At 30.1% G+C, this 22,106-nt stretch overlaps 1 protein-coding gene across 2 annotated transcripts in view; it reads right to left on the bottom strand.

The window, feature by feature from the left end:
* The window catches only part of LOC122851957 (protein strawberry notch), a 34,071-nt gene extending 22,073 nt beyond the window's left edge, over window positions 1-11,998 (bottom strand). The window contains exon 1 of one of the 2 annotated variants that reach the window (XM_044151489.1): window positions 11,959-11,998. The gene's annotated coding sequence lies outside the window, so the exon portion shown is untranslated. Of the gene's footprint in view, window positions 1-2,957; window positions 3,106-11,958 lie in introns of those variants that run through there. The other variant, XM_044151488.1, reaches the window with a different exon arrangement.
* Window positions 11,999-22,106: the final 10,108 nt, after the last annotated feature.

Below are 22,106 nucleotides of genomic sequence, written 5' to 3'. Positions count from 1 at the left end.
GAGAAAAAATTATTAAATTAACAAAATAAACACAATGACTGAAAATAACGAATGTTTTAGTAAATTTTAGTTACTAAAGTTTCTTCAAATGACCGCAAAACACTAGCACTTCCTTGCATACGCTCCGTGCATACGCTCGGTGTGAATAGTGAACGAACACACCTGCACCCGTATTCACGGGGCAAAATTGTTCTCATGAGGGCTTTTTTTTTCCGCTGATGGCGCTTGACAAAATTTTTTTTATATAGATATCACATAGAAAAGCTCCACAAACGCCACCGTCGGAAAAAAAACGCCCTAATGAGAACATCCTCTGAATATGGGTGCTGTTCTCATTAGGGCTTTTTTTCCGATAGTGGCGCTTGTGAAGCTTTTCTATGTAAAATCTATATAAAAAGTTCACAAGCGCCGCCATCGGAAAAAAAAGCCCTAATGCGAACATCCTCGGCAGTCCAATTCACAGGGCATTACAATTTAGGGCTTTTTTCCTCCACTGGCAGCGCTTGTGAAGCTTTTGTATGTAAAATCTATATAAAAAAAATTTTACAAGCGCCATCAGCGGCAAATAATAGCCCTAAATTGTAAAAAATTTTCCCTGTGGATTGGACTGCTGCACCCGTATTCACAGGGCAAATTTTATACAATTTAGGGCTTCTTTTTGCCACTGATGGCGCTTGTTAAATTTTTTTTATATAAAATTCACATACAAATAGAGTGGGTATAAGCAGAGTGGTGCCAAAGGCGAAAAGCTGCCCTGAAGTGACGTCACTCTGCTATACCAACTACATACAAAAAGCAGGATATGGCGGACCTGAACCCGCTATTGGCACCACTCAGCACCCGTATTTACGGGGCAAAATTGTTCTCATTAGGGCTTTTTTTTTCCGCTGATGGCGCTTGACAAAATTTTTTTCATATAGATTTCACATAGAAAAGCTTCACAAACGCCACCATCGGAAAAAAAACGCCCTAATGAGAACATCCTCTGAATACGGGTGCAACACCCGTATTCACGGGGCAAAATTGTTCTCATTAGGGCTTTTTTTTTCCGCTGATGGCGCTTGACAAAATTTTTTTTATATAGATTTCACATAGAAAAGCTCCACAAACGCCACCATCGGAAAAAAACGCCCTAATGAGAACATCCTCTGAATACGGGTGCTGCAGTCCAATTCACAGGGCAAATTTTTTACAATTTAGGGCTTTTTTTTGCCGCTAATGGCGCTTGTAAACATTTTTTTTATATAGATTTTACATACAAAACCTTCACAAGCGCCGTAAGTGGTGTAAAAAAACCCTAAATTGTAATGCCCTGTGAATTAGACTGCAGTTGAGGAAAAAAGCCCTAAATTGGAATGCTCTGTGAATACGGGTGCAGTCCGTACGAACTTAAAAATGGCGGAGTTTAGAAATATTTTGATCCTTTGTTGTGGTAGACCTAATTTTTTTCATTTGAAAACAATCTGATCAAATTTGACATTAGCCAATTTATTTGACAGATTTGAAATAATTAAATAAAAACTCTGTCAACTTAAACCGGCACCCATCACTGCGACTATGGCAGCTTCACATGAAAACAACAACAAGCGCCTTTATGTTTTTCTATCGCGACAAACCATTCTTGTCGGCGAATCGTTATTGCGGGACCCGCAATAACTCCCGCAATACGGGACCAAGAATAGCACCCCTGGTTCTGAAAAAAATAGTAATACTTAATATTTTAAATTTTTATAAATCTGTGGCCTTCTCTCTGGCTATAGTGATGTATCATAGTAACTTTTAACATTATTAGGAATTTCATTTTTTTCGTCGCCATTTTGAAGTTCGTACCGACTGGGTAGCCACGGAACACACTCACGTCTCAAAAATCACTCGGAAGCCTGCACCCGTATTCAGAGGATGTTCTCATTAGAGCGTTTTTTTTTCGATGGTGGCGTTTGTGAAGCTTTTCTATGTGAAATCTATATAAAAAAATTTTGTCAAGCGCCATCAGCGGAAAAAAAAGCTCTCATGAGAACAATTTTGCCCCGTGAATACGGCACCCGTATTCAGAGAAAGTTCTCATTAGGGCGTTTTTTTCCGATGGTGGCGTTTGTGAAGCTTTTCTATATGAAATCTATATAAAAAAAATTTTGTCAAGCGCCAACAGCGGAAAAAAAAAGCCCTAATGAGAACAATTTTGCCCCGTGAATACGGGTGCGGGTGCCGGAAATTCAAGATTGTGAACATAGAAAATTTTTGAATTTTTGTTGTGGTAGACATGATTTTTTTTTCATGAATGGTACAAAGCAAAAAAATATTATTGTTTAATTATTAATAATAATTATAAAAATACTTTTCACAACTGTAATAAGTAAAAAAGCGAGTGGCATATGCAATATAGCCAATTTTGTTGTTTACAATCTACATTAACCTCCAGTAACTTTTAAGTTTATTTTATTCCAATATTTTTTCGTCTACTCCGCCGCTTCCGGGCTTCCGAGTGATTTTTGGAACGTACCCCTACAAACGCACGTGATTTTTCAGCTACTGCGCATATGCGTGGTCATGATGCGCCAAAAAAAAAGTCAAAGAACGCTGCCAAACAATGATAGGGGACGTTCCAAAAATCACTCGGAAACCTGGACCGGCGCAGTAGATGAAAAAATATAGTGATAAAATAAACTTAAAAGTAACTAGAGGTCACTGTAGATATTGTAAGCAACAAAAACAGCCATATTGCATATGCCATTTACTTTTGTTACTTATTACAGTTGTGAAAAGTATTTTTATAATTATTAGTAATAATTAAACAATAATAATTTATTGTTTTGCGGCTATAAAAATACATGAACAAAAAATCATGTCTACCACAACAAAATATCAAAAATTTTCTATTATCACAATCTTGACCTTCCGGGTTTCCGAATGATTTTTGGAACGTCCCTATAAATAAAATAAATAAACATTGCACTTACACATCGAAAAATACTGCCTCATTAATTATCACATGTGCGTGACTACCACCATTGAAAAAAGTCTCTGCTAGAGTGGGTATAATCAGAGTGGTGCCAATAGCGGGTTCAGGTCCGCCATATCCTGCTTTTTGTATGTAGTTGGTATAGCAGAGTGACGTCACTTCAGGGCAGCTTTTCGCCTTTGGCACCACTTTGCTTATACCCACTCTAGTCTCTGCGCTGCAGCAGAGCTACCTGGCGGTTAAAATATAACTACTTCACATTGTTGGTTTTGGGGACGTTTTTGACTCAATGGTCCAAGAGAGCGTTCGATAGCTTTCCAGTTTCCAATAAGAATACAACTCGATAAATCAAAAACTTGCTATGAAAAAAACCTATTTAAATATTTGAAATTATAATGTAGTAGTGCTGATACTACAAAAATATTAAATGAACCATGATAAAAATTGGCTAGATTTTTGGCCTCGGCCAGCTATCGAACGTTCCCCTATAGAAAGCATGCGTGACAGAAAACACAATATGAATCCAAAAAAAGCCGCGAATGTTTCGACAAGTATCTACACAAATTGACGAATTTCTTTTTTACTTTTCTGTCCGTACTTTTTTCTGAGAGAGGAAATCGCGAGAATTCCTGGTAATACGTAGGTAAAATAAATATTTTATACAAAATAATTTTTTTCGGACAAACATAAGCTGATGATTGGTTTTGCAATTGTGTAATAATTATTCATCTGGTTATTTTTGTGTAATAAATGTATTTCACTTACCTTTTTTTTTTGGCCGGGTCATTATATACAGGCCAAAATGTACTCTATATATTAGCTGTGTTCGATGGTCGTCTCGGCTCAGTTCCGTCTCACTTACGGCTCACTTATGGCGCTAGCGACGTACGGTTGTTTGAAGAACTACAAAGGCACAAAATCTCAATACAGGTGCCTATCTATATCATCACTGTATCAATGCCCCAATAAATATTGTTGATTGACGAAATGACGATTGTTGTTGTTGTTCGTTGTCGTTTCAAAATTTATTGTTATTTATTAAGACTTTAATTTTGTGATAACAAAATGAGTTCATAATATTATTTTGATTGTTTTCATCTATTTCCTATGTATGAAAGATAAAAAATTATTGTTCAATAGCACAGATAATAATTCCATCTCCAAAATTTGTATTTTCATTTTTATTTCTTTCATTCACTATTTGCTCTCACCTGAATTATATTTTCTATATTCATTTTGATTATATATTTATCAACTCATTGTAATAGATTATTATGATGACACTGTTTGCATAAAGTAAATAAACAATATTTATTGAAGCATTGATACAGTGATGATATAGATAAGCACCTGTATTGAGATTTTGTGCCTTTGTAGTTCTTCAAACAACCGTACGTCGCTAGCGCCATAAGTGAGCCGTAGCCCGTAAGTGAGACGGAACTGAGCCGAGACGACCATCGAACACAGCTAATAGGTGTGTTCGTTCACTATTCACATCGAGCGTACGCACGGAGCGTATGCAAGGAAGCGCTAGAGTCGTGTGGTCATTTGAAGAAACTTTAGTAACTAAAATTTACTATTTATTTATTGTTATTTGTTTTTTCTAGCTCTTTCGTTCTCTTTATTCATCAATAATTGGTAATTTGTTCTTGCGTCTTAGAATAAATTATTAAATTAACAAAATAAACCCAATGACTGAAAATAACGAATGCGTCGGTAAATTTTAGTTGCTAAAGATTCATTAAATGACCGCATGACTCTAGCGCTTCCTTGCATAACGCTCCGTGCGTACGCTCGGTGTGAAAAGTGAACGAACACACCTAATATGTGGCAACACCCTTCCTTAGTTATTTTTTCCATAGTTTTTTATTTTTTTATTTATGTAAAAACTTATTGGAAAAATGTCTATGGACAGAATGTTGTTTACATGTTAATTCATAAAATATTAATTTAGCCAAAGAAATTAATACGCAGGCAACATCCTTTCCGTAGCTAATACTTTTCCCATAGCTTTTTATTAATTTAAACAAATAAAAAGCTATAAGGAAAATAGTAGCTAAGGAAAGGAAGTTGTCACATGTTAATTTATACGAAATTAATTTTGACAGAGAAATTAACATGCAGGCAACATCCTTTCCTTGGATAATATTTTTCCCATAGCTCTTTATTTATTTAAATAAAAAAATGGTCATAGGAAAAATGGTAGCTGAGGAAAGGATGTTGCCTGCATGTTAATTTCTTTGGCAAAATTAATTTCGTATGAATTAACATGTGACAACTTCCTTTCCTTAGCTACCATTTTTCCTATGACCATTTATTTATTTAAATAAATAAAGAGCTATGGGAAAAATATTATCCAAGGAAAGGATGTTGCCTGCATGTTAATTTCTCTGGCAAAATTAATTTCGTATGAATTAACATGTGACAACTTCCTTTCCTTAGCTACCATTTTCCCTATAGCTTTTTATTTATTTAAATAAATAAATGGTCATAGAAAAAAACGGTAGCTAAGGAAAGGATGTTGCCTGCATGTTAATTTCTTTGGCAAAATTAATTTCGTATGAATTAACATGTGACAACTTCCTTTCCTTAGCTACCATTTTTCCTATGACCATTTATTTATTTAAATTATAATAAAAAGCTATGGGAAAAATGGTAGCTAAGGAAAGGATGTTAATTACTTTGGCTGAATTAATTCTTTAGAAATTAACAGGGAAGCTACATCCGTTTCTTAGCCATTTGTCAATAGCTTATTATCTGTTCAAATAAATTAAAATACATTACTGTTGTTGTTTTTATAATCAAATATTGTTCATATTATTTGTTTATTCTGTAATACATCTATTAATATATCAACAAAAAATTTGACATTCGAGAGTTTTATGCTGGTATGGTAGACAATTTTGATGCCATAGGGGGCGTTCCTGAGTTTCATACTTTCATACTTTCATACCGGTATTATACCGGTTTAATACTTTCATACCGGTATAAAAGTATTAAACCCAAAAATCGACCATTTACCCAACACTGGCCGTAAGTGAGACGGAACTGAGCCGAGACGACCATCGAACACAGCTATAGTCTGGTCAAAATCTTTCCAACTTGGGGAAGTTTTAAGTTTTTTAAAACAAAAAATATAGGGGTATGTAATCGGGGCTCGCGAATCGAATGGTGGGGTTTAAAATTTGATAGGGACAAGGGAAAGGGTTAAAAAAAAATGATTAAATATAAAAAAGTCAATTACGCGTTTAAACTAAAGGGAATTCCCGTTAGACTTAGAGTAAAATGTTTCAAGTAAAAGTTGTAGATAATAAGATTTTAGGGGGGGTAGTTCCTATAAGTTTTTTTGTTTTAACCGACCGCTACGCGTAATTAATTTTTAAAGTTTGTGATTTTCTATTAAATCGTTACCCCTCACGTGTCCCCACCCAAAACGCCCATGCGCGAGAGCGATAGGGTGCATTCCTTTAATAAAAAATTTTTTTTCGTTTTGCAATTCCGCCCTGTAATACCGACTAAAAACTAGAAACAGAAAAAACGACAAAAGTGATAAATTTCTCTATGCAATATTCCAGGCTTTACAGTTTACGATAATGTGTGGTATGAGCTATGTGACAAAAACAAACAATCACAACAAGTCAATTTTCTATTTATTTCAGTTTGATATAAACTGTAGCGATATTTATCGCCTACCTTAAAAACCCATCTTATTTTATTTGTTAGACTTTCCGCCGGTGATATTATTTAATTATTTATTTAATTTTGTATTTAAAACTCCAGCTGATGCAGAGAATATTTATTTAAAATACTATTTATTTATTTTCTTCGGTAAAAATCGGGGTGAACCCGGTAAAATGTATTCTGATTTATTATTGTTATTATTCGAAACTCCAGCTTGATGCGGAGAGTATACAAATTCAACTCACTATAGTTAAAAAGAAGAGGGTAGTAGTATAAGAATTCAGACTACGTATTGTTTTAGAGTAGCACAAACTCTCTCTCTGCTTTGGGACTCCGAGCTGAACAGTAGTTCTCTCTGAATAACCAAGTATTCTGAGCCTCTATGGGTTATCCCTGAGGATAGCCTCGTGTTCGTTTTGGTTATGTTTGACTGAGGTTAGTCCTGGTCTCGTTTAGCTTTTGATTGTTAATTTCGCGTGTATCTTTGATTTAAATTAATTATTGGAGGTTTGTGACGACGAACTACGATTAAGTTGATTTAATTAATTTGGATTTTTGGTAGAATAACGCGTAAATTAATTTTCCGATCACGATTTTAGTTTTGCTTTTGTATATGAATATCTTTTGAGGCTATTTACGGATTTAGAGTCGATTTACTGGCGGTTTGTGTAAGCAGATTTCGATTAAGTTGAGGTATTCTCGATTCTAATTTTTGGTTATAAAATATGCTATTTTGGATTTTTGATACGTTTTTAATTATGTTTTGTATTTTATTATTGAGATTTTGAATATAAATGTTAATTTACTGCTTTGCTTAAAATATTGTTTGTTAAATTTATTCTTCAACTTATTCTCACACACAACTTTACCCGTCCCTCTCTCCATAGCCCACACCCTGAGCGACCCTGAGGTTTTCCTCGAAGGCTGAGTCTATGGAAGGTTTGTTTCGATTGAGTTTCTGGTGTTAATTTTGTGCTTTTAATTTCCGATTACGACTACGATTTGGTTTAAGATTTCGACTACAATTAAGATTATGTTTGAGTTTCCGTTCCGTTTCCGTTACGTTGCAGTGTTGCAGTTGGATTTACAGCAGGTTTTATGGTTCTACTCCGATTTTACTCATTTTTCTAGTTATTATTGTTATTATTGCGTTTGAGAATTTATTTTATAATTTTGAGTTACGAAACTACGTTTTTCAGTTATTATTATTATTATGTTACTCATTTATTAATTTTTGGTATTACTGTTTGGCCTAAAAATCGAATAAACCAATAATATATTTAATATTTATTTTTATTTATTTATAAATATTATTTAAAAATATTAATTCCTATAGCAACGGTCCGAGAAGGTAGCTGACTCAAAATGTCACGTTACAAAACATTGAACAGTTATCTATCTAATAATTGGAAGCCAAAAAAAATAATGTCATGTGCCAGTACTGCCACTACACGAAACAGCTTTTTCCTATAAAATTTTGGCCGGTATTACAGGGCGAAATTGCAAAACGAAAAAAAATTTTTTATTAAAGGAATGCACCCATAGATATATAAAAAAAAGAGATAGTGTTATTTCGACCCGACGCTGCCCGACTGTACCCGACTCGACGCACATACACACACACAACTATTGTATTTACGCGCACTGTGATAGTATTAGTGATATACACTTTTAAATTCGATTTCAGGCAATTTTCTTATTTCTCGCGTTGTCGGCCCGGAATAACAACAAACAGGAATTGTTAATAAAAAAAAAAACTTAACAAATGGCTCCAATATTCAAAAATGCATCAATTTTGAAAATTTCTTTTTCATCGTGTTAATGATTACATGCACTATCGTATGCTAATAAAAATACTATCATTTCTATTTTCTCATGACACGTAATTATTTTTGAGATAAAAGAGGTGGTTTTTTCGCGAAAATGCCCCAAGACGAAATTAATCTACTACAATCAAAGAAAATTTTCCCGTTCTTATTTTATTTTTTCGTTGATTATTTAACAAATTATTCACGATTTCTCCGGCAAAAATATTTTTTTTTTTAATTCTTTTCGCGACGCGTAATTATTTTTGAGATAAAAGGGTTGGTTTTTTCGTGAAAATGCCCTACAATGAAATTAATGTAATACAATTAAAGAAAATTTTCCCGTTTTTATTTTATTTTTTGGTCAATTATTTAAAGAGTTATTTGATATTTCTTCGACAAAAATATTTTTTTTTTTATTCTTTTTGCGACGCGTAATTATTTTCAGGGGAAAAGGGGTCGTTATTTCGCGAAAATGCTATATGTCGAAATTAATGTACATAAATCAAAGAAAATTTTCGTGTTTTTATTTTATTTTTCGGTCAATTATTTAAAGAGTTATTTGATATTTCTCCGGCAAAAATATTTTTTTTTCTATCCTTTTCGCGACGTGTAATTATTTTTGGGGGAAAAGGGGTGGCGAATAAAAAAATTATACGATATAGACATTTTCGCGAAAAAACCACCTCTTTTATCTCAAAAATAATTACGTGTCATGAGAAAATAGAAATGATAGTATTTTTATTAGCATACGATAGTGCATGTAATCATTAACACGATGAAAAAAAAATTTTCAAAATTGATGCATTTTTGAATATTGGAGCCATTTGTTAAGTTTTTTTTTTTATTAACAATTCCTGTTTGTTGTTATTCCGGGCCGACAATGCGAGAAATAAGAAAATTGCCTGAAATCGAATTTAAAAGTGTATATCACTAATACTATCACAGTGCGCGTAAATACAATAGTTGTGTGTGTGTATGTGCGTCGAGTCGGGTACAGTCGGGTAGCGTCGGGTCGAAATAACACTATCTCTTTTTTTTATATACGAGACTGAGCACCCGCTTGCGCGGTCGTTTTTATTTAACTTGAATGTCGATGTCATATGTTCGGAATGGTTACGTTTTTTTGTATGTTTTTTTATAAACATATAATAATCAGATATGCATTTACATACTTTGAGTTTGTTATTGTATCAGTAGCCTTTTTCAATTAACTGTACATACACTGAGAGAAATTTTAACTAAAAATTAAAATCATGGTTGGATAGAAATTACTATAGTACTTTGTAATTTTTGTTTTAATTCTGGGACTGGCCGCGAGAGTCGGAATCCTACAATAAAATTATGTAAAATGTGTAAAATGTCAAAAAATTGTTGGGTTACTTCAAGCCTCTATACATCGTTATCTATTGCAGATAGACATGGGGTTGAGTGAAGTTTATTATTGAAAATTCAATTCTAAACAATTTATAAAGAATTACTTTTTTTGATTAATCTCTTAGATAATGAGTTATGAGTTAATTAAAATAAAGACATACATGTTTTGTGAAAACAATAAAAATTATTATATGGTTGAATAAAAAATACTGCACAATTTAATAAATATTCTTATATATATAATAAAAATTATCATGTAGACATATAAAAGTTAGCATAGACTTAAATATTTTTTACTATATAGCTTTGTAAAAATTCTGTTTGTGGGACGAAATAACACAAAGATGGCCGACCGATTGAACAAATGATTGAACTGTCATGTAATTTCAAGCATTTCTACAGCCTTATCTGTTGAAGCTAGGTATGGGGTTAAGCGAGGTTTATTATTAGTTATTTATTTCTAAACAATTTATCAAGAATAACTTTTTTCTATTTAACAATTAGTTTTCGAGTTTTGAGCGTGTAAACAGAAAAGAAAAAATGTTGCCGGGAATTGATTGCTATTCTCCGTGAATCTAGCACAAACTGCCCAACTTAACACAAAAAATGTCCAACTTTTAAATAAAATTTGTAATAAAATTTAGTAAATTCTAAAACCGGTAGTGGGTAAATTCTCAGTCTGCTAGATTTTACTTGTGAGTGTCGTGAATTTAGTCATTTTTTTAAACAGAAATTACAATAAAATTGTGTAAATTTTATGGCTTAGTAGTGTATATAGTCAATGGCCAGATTTTTTACATAATTTTATTGTAAAAATTATCTATCAATATACGAATAATTCTTATAAATGACGGGGGAACGCAGTTTTTACTATTTATTTTGTATTTTTTTCTTTTACGTTTGTAATTCTTAGTTAATATTTCTCTCAGTGTATATATATAAATACATAAACAAAAAGAAATATGCATATCATGATAAATATTCCGATATTCAGTGCGAATATTCTATATCAATTCCATTAATATCAATTCTAAATGAGTGACAGTTTTTTATCTTTCACTTAAATCATTAATATCTATAAAGTTTTATTTCAATAGATAATTTCAATAATTGCATAATGTTAATCAACATGTGATGTTAAAGGAAAATCAAAAAATGACGTGTAGATCGTGCCCTTCGGGCACTCAACTTTGACTTTCTATTATTCGTTTTAAAAAAAAACTATTATGTGGATCCCAGCTTTTTTGTTCCAAATTGTATTATTGATGCTGATGGTGTTATTCAATGATTATCGAATCAATCAATACAATTTGACCATTATTTTGGCTCCATTTTACTCATTGTATGTATGTAAATATTTATCACTTTCTCATTCATGTTTTTCGACAAATTATAACCTATCTTAATTTTTTATCAACTGATAGCATTACTGATATTTATACCAAACGTTGCTTTAAGTTTACTAAATTATTTATCAAATGTATTTGATTTAATAATATTTTCAATTAAGGGAGAACGGCTCCCATTGAAGGAAATTATAAACTTCTTTTTTTATTGCGTTTTTAGATAGTTAAAATTATGATGAATCTATTAAAACAAACTTCTAAGTCTCTAACAGAGTTAGTTAAAGAGTTATAATGTTTATAAAAAAAAAAATTTAACATGGGCTCTTATGGAGTAATGAAAAAATGACCCTCCAAAACAGTAGTTATTGCAAAAAAAAGTATAGATCGGAATTATTTTGTATAGTGTTTTTTTGTGAATATGAGTAAATGAAATTATTTAGAGCAGATGGACAGTTTTAGTTTTGTCAGTTACTATCTTATTGTTTATAAAAAATAGCAATTAAAAAAAAAAAAACGCTAATTTTATCATTTTTTTTTTCTTGTCAACAAAAATATGGCAACTACGCATCGGATTCGTGTTATAAATTTGATGGTATATTATCGACTGCGTCTCTGAAACACGTGTCTACTTAGATCAAACGTTGCCAAATCGCTTTTGTTGTGTATGTGTGAATTTTTTTTGAATATTGTGTGGGTAAAAAAAATCAAAAGTTTTCACGTCAGCGACTGGTTTTGGTACAGGCAAAAAAAAGAGCTCATGGACAAAACTTTTGGTTGATATGATACGTACCGTTCTCCCTTAAGTTTTGACCATTTTAATGTTGTATATGCTGTTGTTGATGTATTAATAGTTGGAACAACATGTTAACACCGAATAAAATGACACTTGACATTGATTTAATTGTTGCATCTGGTTAATGTTTTAATAACATACTCAAATAACACTTTTATTGAAAATATTTCATAAATAAATAAAGTATACTTTGACATTATTGCATCTGTGACAATGAGGCAAGGTATTCTTCTATTATTTTGTTTACAATGTACTCAATAGTGTTCATAACTATTAAATTAACTTAGCCACTATTTTAAATATATCGATTTATTGAATGTATCTAACGTATAACGTGTATGTGTGTGACTAACTATAATGAAAATGGATGTGTCGACAGCGTCAGCCAATAGAATGACGAATAAACGTTGCCACGTGAAGTTAACTGAAAGTGTCTTGTCCTTTTTTATAAAGGATCTATCGCTCTCGCGCATGGGGGTTTTGGGTGGGGACACGTGAGGGGTAACGATTTAATAGAAAATCACAAACTTCAAAAATTAATTACGCGTAGCGGTCGGTTAAAACAACAAAACTTATAGGAACTACCCCCCCTAAAATCTTATTATCTACAACTTTTACTTGAAACATTTTACTCTAAGTCTAACGGGAAACGTGTTATTGACTTTTTTATATTTAATTATTTTTTTTTAACCCTTTCCCTTGTCCCTATCAAATTTTAAACCCCACCATTCGATTCGCGAGCCCCGATTACATACCCCTATATTTTTTGTTTTAAAAAACTTAAAACTTCCCCAAGTTGGAAAGATTTTGACCAGACTAATATGATTGATACATTTTTCAGAAGGCAAATTAGGCGCGTGCTTGGCATTTATTTCAGTAGTATAGAAAAAAAACGAACTGTGTGTGGAAAGCCACTCGATAATATACGATTGTTGCAATATTACAAAAAACACTTGTGTCAATGTATAAATATAACTATATATGAAAAGGGCCAAAATTGCGATGTTGCCAAATATCAGTTTTCTTATAATTACACTCACAAGGGAAAAAATCGCGCCATTTTAGACCGCTTAAAAATGAAAATACGAAGAAAACTGGTTCTCGCGAGTATTTTTTTCCAGGTTATGCACAAATTTTGGGAGTTTATACGAATAATTGAATAATATCATAAGATGTGTGACGTATTTGCTTATATGATCACGATTGTTCACATTATCCAAACTTCACCGGATGTAATCCGATATTTTATATTCATTTTATTAATAATTTATTCAGCATTTTGTCAAAGTGTAAAATACCATAATCTTTTTCTTTTTCTTTTAATAAAAATACAATATTCTACATCCGTTGAAGCGAAGCTAAAATAAGTCAGCAATAATTAATTGCTGAGTATCATGAGAATCGTTTGTAATGATTGGTCAAGAAGTGTTCCTACCATAAAACATTCTTGTTACCAGTCCTATAAAAGCCTATGTATTTTCAGAAAAAATTGCTCTCGTAAATAAATAATTATTAAGGTAACATCTACCTTCTTTTCGGCATATATTTAAATCATGTAATCTACAAATAAACCGTTTAATATTTAAAATATAATTTACTTCGATTTGTGTTGTTAATTAATTAATTTTGACGCCACTTTTATCTTCAAGTGATTATCATCAAGTTATTTCATATCTACAAGGTTGACCATCCAGATTGACAACGCCTTCTAAAATTTTGGATATTCACGTATATAACATCTTTAATAATAAAACTACGCACATTTACCTCTAATCCTGTTACCCGGTTGGGAATAACAAAATAGAGGACTTTAAAAATATTGTTTACCGATTAGTTTATTTGTTGTTTTTAAATAATTTAATATTTATTTTGTTTTAAGTTCAATTAAATTATTTTATAAAAACTAAAATAAACCTGTCTCGTATCAATTTTGGTGTCAGAAGTGGGATATACAAATGTGAAACGTAGATTTTTATAAAAGTGGAGTATTGTTTTTATAATTTTTTTTTACACCAAATTAAAGTGAAATAAAATCAAAATTTTAATTTTGCGGGAGTCACACAAAATTAATTTTCAATTAAAAATTCGATGCAAAATTTAATACAATCATTTTAAAATTTAATAAAAATATAAAAAAAAAAAAAAAAAAAAAAATGTTTAATGGGAGAACATTCCAAGATGAAATTACTCGATGTCGAAAACATTACAATATGCTCTTTGTTTATTATAAAAAACCAAATGTGTTTAAAGGTGAAAATAAAAATAAAGTTGAGAATAAAAATTATACGATAAATCCACAACCATCAACGTCAAGAAATACTGCTTATGATTATTATGAACCAATTAATAAAACAAGAAAAAACGATAGAAATTTAATCAGTACAACCAGAAACGCACTGGATTCAATTAAAAATTGCGAATTTATTAAAGAAACTAATAATGAAGGTAATCAAAACAATATGATGTACGAAGAAGATATACATACATTATTCGACGATGAAATAAATAATAATATAATCGACGACGAGAAAAGAATAAATAATAGTATAATTTTTGATGAAATGAATAATATAATCGACGACGAGAAAATAATAAATAATGAAATAATCTACGATGAAATAAATGAAATAAATATATGTTACGCACAAAGTAACGAAAATAATATTATCGACAATATGATAATCTACGACGACGAAATAATAGATAATAATAATAATAATAATGTGTATGTCAACGAGACAAAATATGATGATGATTGCAAGAATATAAAAAGTTTTAAAAATAATGTTCACAATAAAGTTAATAAAAAATTAGTAAAGTGCAAAGGTGTTAATACTAATGATATAAAAATAAATAAAGCGAAAAATAATAAAAGCAGTGACGAAAATGATGAAGTGAGTGATAACACAGATATCGATGCAGTGATTCAAAGAAAAATAAAAAGCAAAGAAATTATTAAAGTGTTTAAAAACAAAGAAATAAATCATTCTGTGAGTGTTAAAATAAGTGAGTTGCAAGGGTATTCAATGAGTGATAAAAAATTAAAATCAAATACTATTAAAAGTAAAATTATTAATGAGACTAAAATTAAAATCATTGAGGGGATTAAAAATATTATTGCAAAATTTGATGAAGGGAAAAGACCTAGTAGAGGGAGATTAAAAATTAATGAAAAATATTATAATTCTTGTAAGAATCGGGTAGAGAGTATATGGGTTTGTAATACGCGGAAAAGGGGTAAGTGAAAGAAGAGTTCGCAGGATGCGAATTTTTCGGGGGCAGGAGGATATATTATGTGGTATAAATGGCAACACCGTAATACTGCAATTAATTCAATGATAGCCGTCAGAAAAATGGAAAGAGAAAGTAAATAAAGAAGAGAACAACATCAAGTCAACATGCACCTACAACGAAGTTAGAGAATCAGTTACAATTGCAGTCGACTACAAGTAGAGCAGATGATCAAAGACCAGGAAGTTCTCAACTTCGCTCAAATAAAATATACACCTGATTTTTTAAAGAATAGAATTAATATTTAATCGCAATAAAATCATTAGCAATTTATTTTTCTGAAATTTTGATATAGATAGTAATAAATAAATAATTAATCGTTATTTATTAAATGAAAAATTTTAAATTCAAATTTAAATATAAATTCAATAATTAATCAAAAAAAAAAAAAAAAAAAAAAAAATATTTCAATAAACAAATAAATATTAATATTTTAAATCAATTTTAAATTCAGATATAATTAAAGTAGAATCAAGGAAATAGTAAAAAAATATATAAAAATAATATAAGATATTAAAGATAAAAAAATAATAATATTTAAAAAGGGCTATATATATATTTTAATAATCATGGTATAATAAATAAAATCTTTTATTTTTTCTTTTCTTAATTCGTTGCAGTCGTTTTTACAGACTGTCATCGACTTTTTTTTGGGGGGAGTTGTGACGTATTTGCTTATATGATCACGATTGTTCACATTATCCAAACTTCACCGGATGTAATCCGATATTTTATATTCATTTTATTAATAATTTATTCAGCATTTTGTCAAAGTGTAAAATACCATAATCTTTTTCTTTTTCTTTTAATAAAAATACAATATTCTACATCCGTTGAAGCGAAGCTAAAATAAGTCAGCAATAATTAATTGCTGAGTATCATGAGAATCGTTTGTAATGATTGGTCAAGAAGTGTTCCTACCATAAAACATTCTTGTTACCAGTCCTATAAAAGCCTATGTATTTTCAGAAACAATTGCTCTCGTAAATAAATAATTATTAAGGTAACATCTACCTTCTTTTCGGCATATATTTAAATCATGTAATCTACAAATAAACCGTTTAATATTTAAAATATAATTTACTTCGATTTGTGTTGTTAATTAATTAATTTTGACGCCACTTTTATCTTCAAGTGATTATCATCAAGTTATTTCATATCTACAAGGTTGACCATCCAGATTGACAACGCCTTCTAAAATTTTGGATATTCACGTATATAACATCTTTAATAATAAAACTACGCACATTTACCTCTAATCCTGTTACCCGGTTGGGAATAACAAAATAGAGGACTTTAAAAATATTGTTTACCGATTAGTTTATTTGTTGTTTTTAAATAATTTAATATTTATTTTGTTTTAAGTTCAATTAAATTATTTTATAAAAACTAAAATAAACCTGTCTCGTATCAGATGTCATATCGATTGTTTTTTATATGAGAGTATAGAGAGGAACAAGAGAATGTGCTTGAACGTCATGCAATAATAAAAACTCAACTAAGGTCTAAGATCATTATTGTTCAGAGTAAATTCTAGGAGGTATCAGTTTAGAATCTTTACGGCTGCGCAGTATGCACAACGACTACAAATCGTTACATAATTTAAGAATTCGCGGCAAAAAAAAAAAAAAAAAACTATTTGCCGAACTAGAGTCGTTATGTTGGGGTACGTTCCAAAACCTCCGTTCTGTTCGGTATATCAAGATGGCGGACTTTTGTACCTATCTTAATTGCTGGGTAGAATCGCCGCCATCTTGATATACCGAACCGAACGGAGGTTTTGGAACGTACCCCTGAGATTAATTGTATTATGAGGTTTCTAACTTTTGTTGATAAACAAGAAAAATTATTATAATACAAAAGCATGAGTATATGTATGGTCAATTGTAATGTAAATTAATGAATATTTATAATGAAAAAAATTTTTTTGCTTCACACCCCTCGGTACATCGATCCGTTCCTTTCCGTCTGATTGTAGTGACATCTGTAATTATGTACACAAAAAAGTAAAAATTTCTTTTTTAAATTTTCAAAAATGTTTTTTTACAAAAAAAAAATACTATTGACAAAGTTATAAAATATACATATAATCTATACTTTTTTTTGTAAGCTATACTTAATTGCAGAGGGTCCGGATGCAATAACACGTCAAGCGCTCGAAGACAAGAAAATGCTATGTTCCCGCAGTCCAATTCACAGGGGATTACAATTTAGAGCTTTTTTCCTCTACTGGCGGCGCTTGTAGAGCTTTTGTATGTGGAATCTATATAAAAAAAATTTGACAAGCGCCATCACCGGCAAAAAAAAGCCCTAAATTGTAAAAAATTTGCCCTGTGAATTGGACTGCAGAGGAACGAAATTTATATATACCTTTATATACCTTTATATATTCACATATAACTTTATAAAATTTTATAAAATTTTATATAATTATATAAAAATTTAAAGAATTTTTAAACTCTCTATATATAATTATATACAACTTTATAAAGTTACATACAGCTATATATAATTTTATAAAGTTATATATAAATGTGTACAAAGTTGTGAACGATTTGTGTATAAGTATATATAATTATATAAAGCTATATATTTCTATATGTAGCTGTATAAAGTTTCATATAGTTTTATAAAAGTATATAAACTTGTATATGAATATACGAAGATATTTTTACCCAAGGAACGATCGTTATAAAGGGATATAAAGTTATATATAGTTATATACAATTGTATGAAGCTATATACAATTGTATATAACTATATATAATTTTATATACCTTTATAAGGTTATATGTAGCTATATATAGCAGTATAAATAAGTTTTATACCTGTACAGTTTTATATAAACATATTAACCTTCAGTGCCGTAACAAGGGGTGGGCAAGAGGGGCAACTGCCCAGGGCGCAGTGTAAAGGGGGGCGCACTTAGAAGCGCGTCACAAGAAAAAAAATATTCTTTTTTAAACAATTAAAAAAAAAATTATATTTTCAGGAAAGAAATTGACTACTGTCATTTATGATCATTCAGATATTACATAAACATGATTGTCTTTCTAAATTTTGAAGTTAATCGTCCTCATTATTGTCATTTGTTATTTAGAGACAATCGTGCTAAAACAATATTAAAAATGCAAAATAAGACGTAAAATGAAAAATATACTTAATAATTTGAATTGAAATTTTTTTTTGTTTCTTCTGACAACGGCCAAGACACGATCCTCTATACTCTAAAATTCTACCTAATTCTACCTATCACTAACATCGTACTATAACCGACTTAACCAGTAACGCAGGTTAACATGGACCGATTTTTATTCTGCTTGTATTGACTATATATGCCAAAGGTTTGCCTATCCTTTTTTTAATTGACATAAATTGAGATGATTATGGCAAATGGCTGAGAAATTAATTCAGATTACGAATTTATTTATTTGGTCACATCCTTTTCTTAGCAACATTTGCCATAATTAATTAATAAAAAAGCTATTGCCAAATATTGCTGAGGAAAGAATGTATCACCAAATATATTATTTCCTAGTCTAAATGAATTCGTTAGCTATTTTAGACAATAATTTCAATTTATGATAGGAGATATTGCTAAGGAATTAATTTAGACTAGGAATTAATATATTTGGTTACATTCTTTCCCTAGATACATTTGCCATAATTAATTAATCAAAAAGCTATTGGTGACTGTTGCTAAAGATTGGATGTAACCAAATAAATTATTTCATTATCTAGATCAATTTCTCTGCAATGGTTTCTATAATACAATAGAATCATTGTGCCAAATTGATTGTATCTTCAATAGACTTCGATGACATCATAGATGAATTTTCCAGCGACAACGCCAGAAGACAAAAACTGTTTTGATTTTCTAATGATCTATTCTTCATCTATAGGTATCACTTTTAAAATATTTTGTCTTCTATATTAATATCCACAACAATTTTTATTTAAAAAATAAAATAATTTCAGTATATTCTGGCGGTTTTGCTTGTTATATATATTATTGTTAAATACACCTAACAAATGATTTCTTTTTTATATATTATATCGATAAAAATAGGGCGCAAAATATAATTTTGCCCAGGGCGCAAAAATTCCTTGTTACGGCACTGTTAACCTTCATAGAACATAATATTTATAAATTAGTGAACCAAAGTTTCAAATAATAATATAGAGCGAGTTCTACGGGTTAATTTCTTTATAACACAGATTCTTTATTATTTATTAAAATGTAAGTCACATTACACAATAAATATTATTTTAATTAAAATTGTATCACATATTCTTTCTAATGAAACGTGGTATTTTACAGACATAGTCACCGACCCGTATGACAAGTCTTATGTTCTGTATCATACTAAATTTGATCAACATATATTCGCTGGCTTCTTTAATTAGAATAATGTGTTCTATTCGGATTCCAACAGCATCATGAACGAAAAATGATAGGCTACTATCGGAAAAAAGGTTAATAAGTATAATATGTTAAGTATGTAAGCAAAGAAGGTATAATAAGGTAAATAGAGTTTACACGGAAGAAAAATTCCATCAAATTTTACTATGCTGCCACATTACCGAAGAACTATCTTTTGACTATTAAAAAATTTACTATCATTTTAACGAAAAAAAACAATTGTAGTCTTGAAAAATTAAAATGTACCATACCAATTTTCTTACGTTTTTTTTTGCTATTTCCCGATGAAAAAATTACAACGCATAAAGAAATTTTTACAGAAACCAAATTTAAAATTTAAAATAATCCAGCCTAAAAATTACATTGCAGCATAGCAAAAATATATTTTTTTTTTCGCTTTGTATATTTATAAAATTCACTCTGCTGTTGTCGACAAAATGAAAATGATCCTCTGAAAATTTACAATGTAGCATAGTAATTTTAATAACTTTCTTGGCATTCCTGTAGGTATCACTAACAAATACAAAGCAACATATTTAAAATTACAATGGGGCATAGCAAAATTGATGACGGACTCAGAAATGTCAACTGCCCCCACTTTTTAGTCGACTGCGCAGGCGTGACTTTTGCTTGTTGATGTAAAACAAATGAATTTTTATTTTCACATGCGTTATCGTGGCGCATCGGATACTGCGTAGGGTTCAAGTCCTGAGCCTGGACAGTTTTTTATGTCTACGTATTTAAGGTTGTTGGTAAATAATTGAATTTCTACTCGATTTTTTTTTAATTAGGCTTATTTTTTAAATGAAATAATTATCTATCTTGACAATTTATTTCAATTTTTTTTGCCTCGGCTTTTTTAAGATAATGACTGTCAAAGTTGACAACTTTTATACACGAGTATAGGGCAAAACAGTTTTTTTTTTCTTAAACAGCGTATAGTAGATTCGTTGTCTACTCGAAAACTGATTTTTTTCTATCAAATTGTAGATAAGAAAAAAACGAATATAATTTAAAAAAAATAAGTAATGTTTGCCTCGGATTTTAAAAGTTATTCAAGTTTAAAAAAAAAAAATATTTGCTTTCTCGCGGCAAGTGATGCACATAGACGTGACACACACAAGCATATAATGTAGCTGTGTACTGTACTTGCTTGCTAGCAGTAGTGTTAGTGTCTGTCTGTATATGCACGGACACACTCAAAAGCCGGTTTTCGAGACAGAAGCGCAACAAAATTTCGGGTACCCGGGCATGAGATTTAGCGTTACGATATACGGGCCCCTCAAACTACAAATATTGGTTCGACGATGACTTTTACCAACAGCCTTAATGTAGAAAAAAAAAAAAAAAAAAAAAAGAAAAACATTTCTTTATAATATTTTTTTTGAGCGTTTATCCACAAAGCAAATTTTGCGTTTGACCATTTTAAAATACAGTTATATATACATTTATACAATTTTATATACCATTATACACTTGTATAAAATTTTATAAAAGTAATAGTTATTGATCTTTATATAAAACTTTATACAATTGTATGAAGTTTTATATAGTTATATAAAGTTTTATACAACATGTTATATATAGCTTTATAAATAAAGTGGCAATATAAAACCATATATAACTTTATAAAATTTTATACAATTATATAAAGTTATATATAAATTTCGTTCCTCGGGTTGCTGTGGGTGGAAAATAAGAAAAATTAAAATTGAAAAATTAAAAAAAAAAAAAAAAATACAGTCGTTGATAAAATTAAAAAATACATATTTTTCTCTAAATAAATTTTTTTATATGATAATTAGTTTACGGGATAAAAAATAAAAACGAAATTTTTTTTTTTGAAAAAAATACTTCTTTTTAATCATATAACTCACATAAGCTACCGATTGCAACAGTATAATCAAAAAACTCATTTATTTATATTGTTTAATTTTTATTATATGATTATTTAATGTCGAGGAAAAATTCAATTTGTCTAACTTTGAATGAAAAAAGAGTCGGAGAAATTTAAAAATTGAGTAACTTGTCAGTGGCAATATTGTTGAGCAGTATATGAAGAAGTTTTTTACAAATTTTCAGATATTTTTATTGATTATTTACTGAGTTATTATAGTTAGTTATAGTATAAGTTACTATATGGATATACAAACGCGCGAACGTACGCGTTCGCGAGAGAGAGGGCTGACGATCACGCATACATAGCCCTAACGGTAGCTCGCAATTTGTTGTTAAATTAATAACTCAGTAAATAATTAATAAAAATATCTGAAAATTTGTAAAAAACTTCTTGATATATACTGACAAGACCCTTCAGTTACAAAACTCACCGATAAAGTTAGACAAATGAATGTTTCCTCGACATTGAATAATCATATAATAAAATTAAACAATATAAATAAATGAGTTTTATTAATACCGGCAACATAAT

The sequence above is a fragment of the Aphidius gifuensis genome, linkage group LG3 (genome assembly GCF_014905175.1).
Source record: "Aphidius gifuensis isolate YNYX2018 linkage group LG3, ASM1490517v1, whole genome shotgun sequence".
NCBI classification, from domain to species: Eukaryota; Metazoa; Arthropoda; class Insecta; order Hymenoptera; family Braconidae; genus Aphidius; species Aphidius gifuensis.
This window is presented reverse-complemented; position numbering and strand designations above follow the sequence as displayed.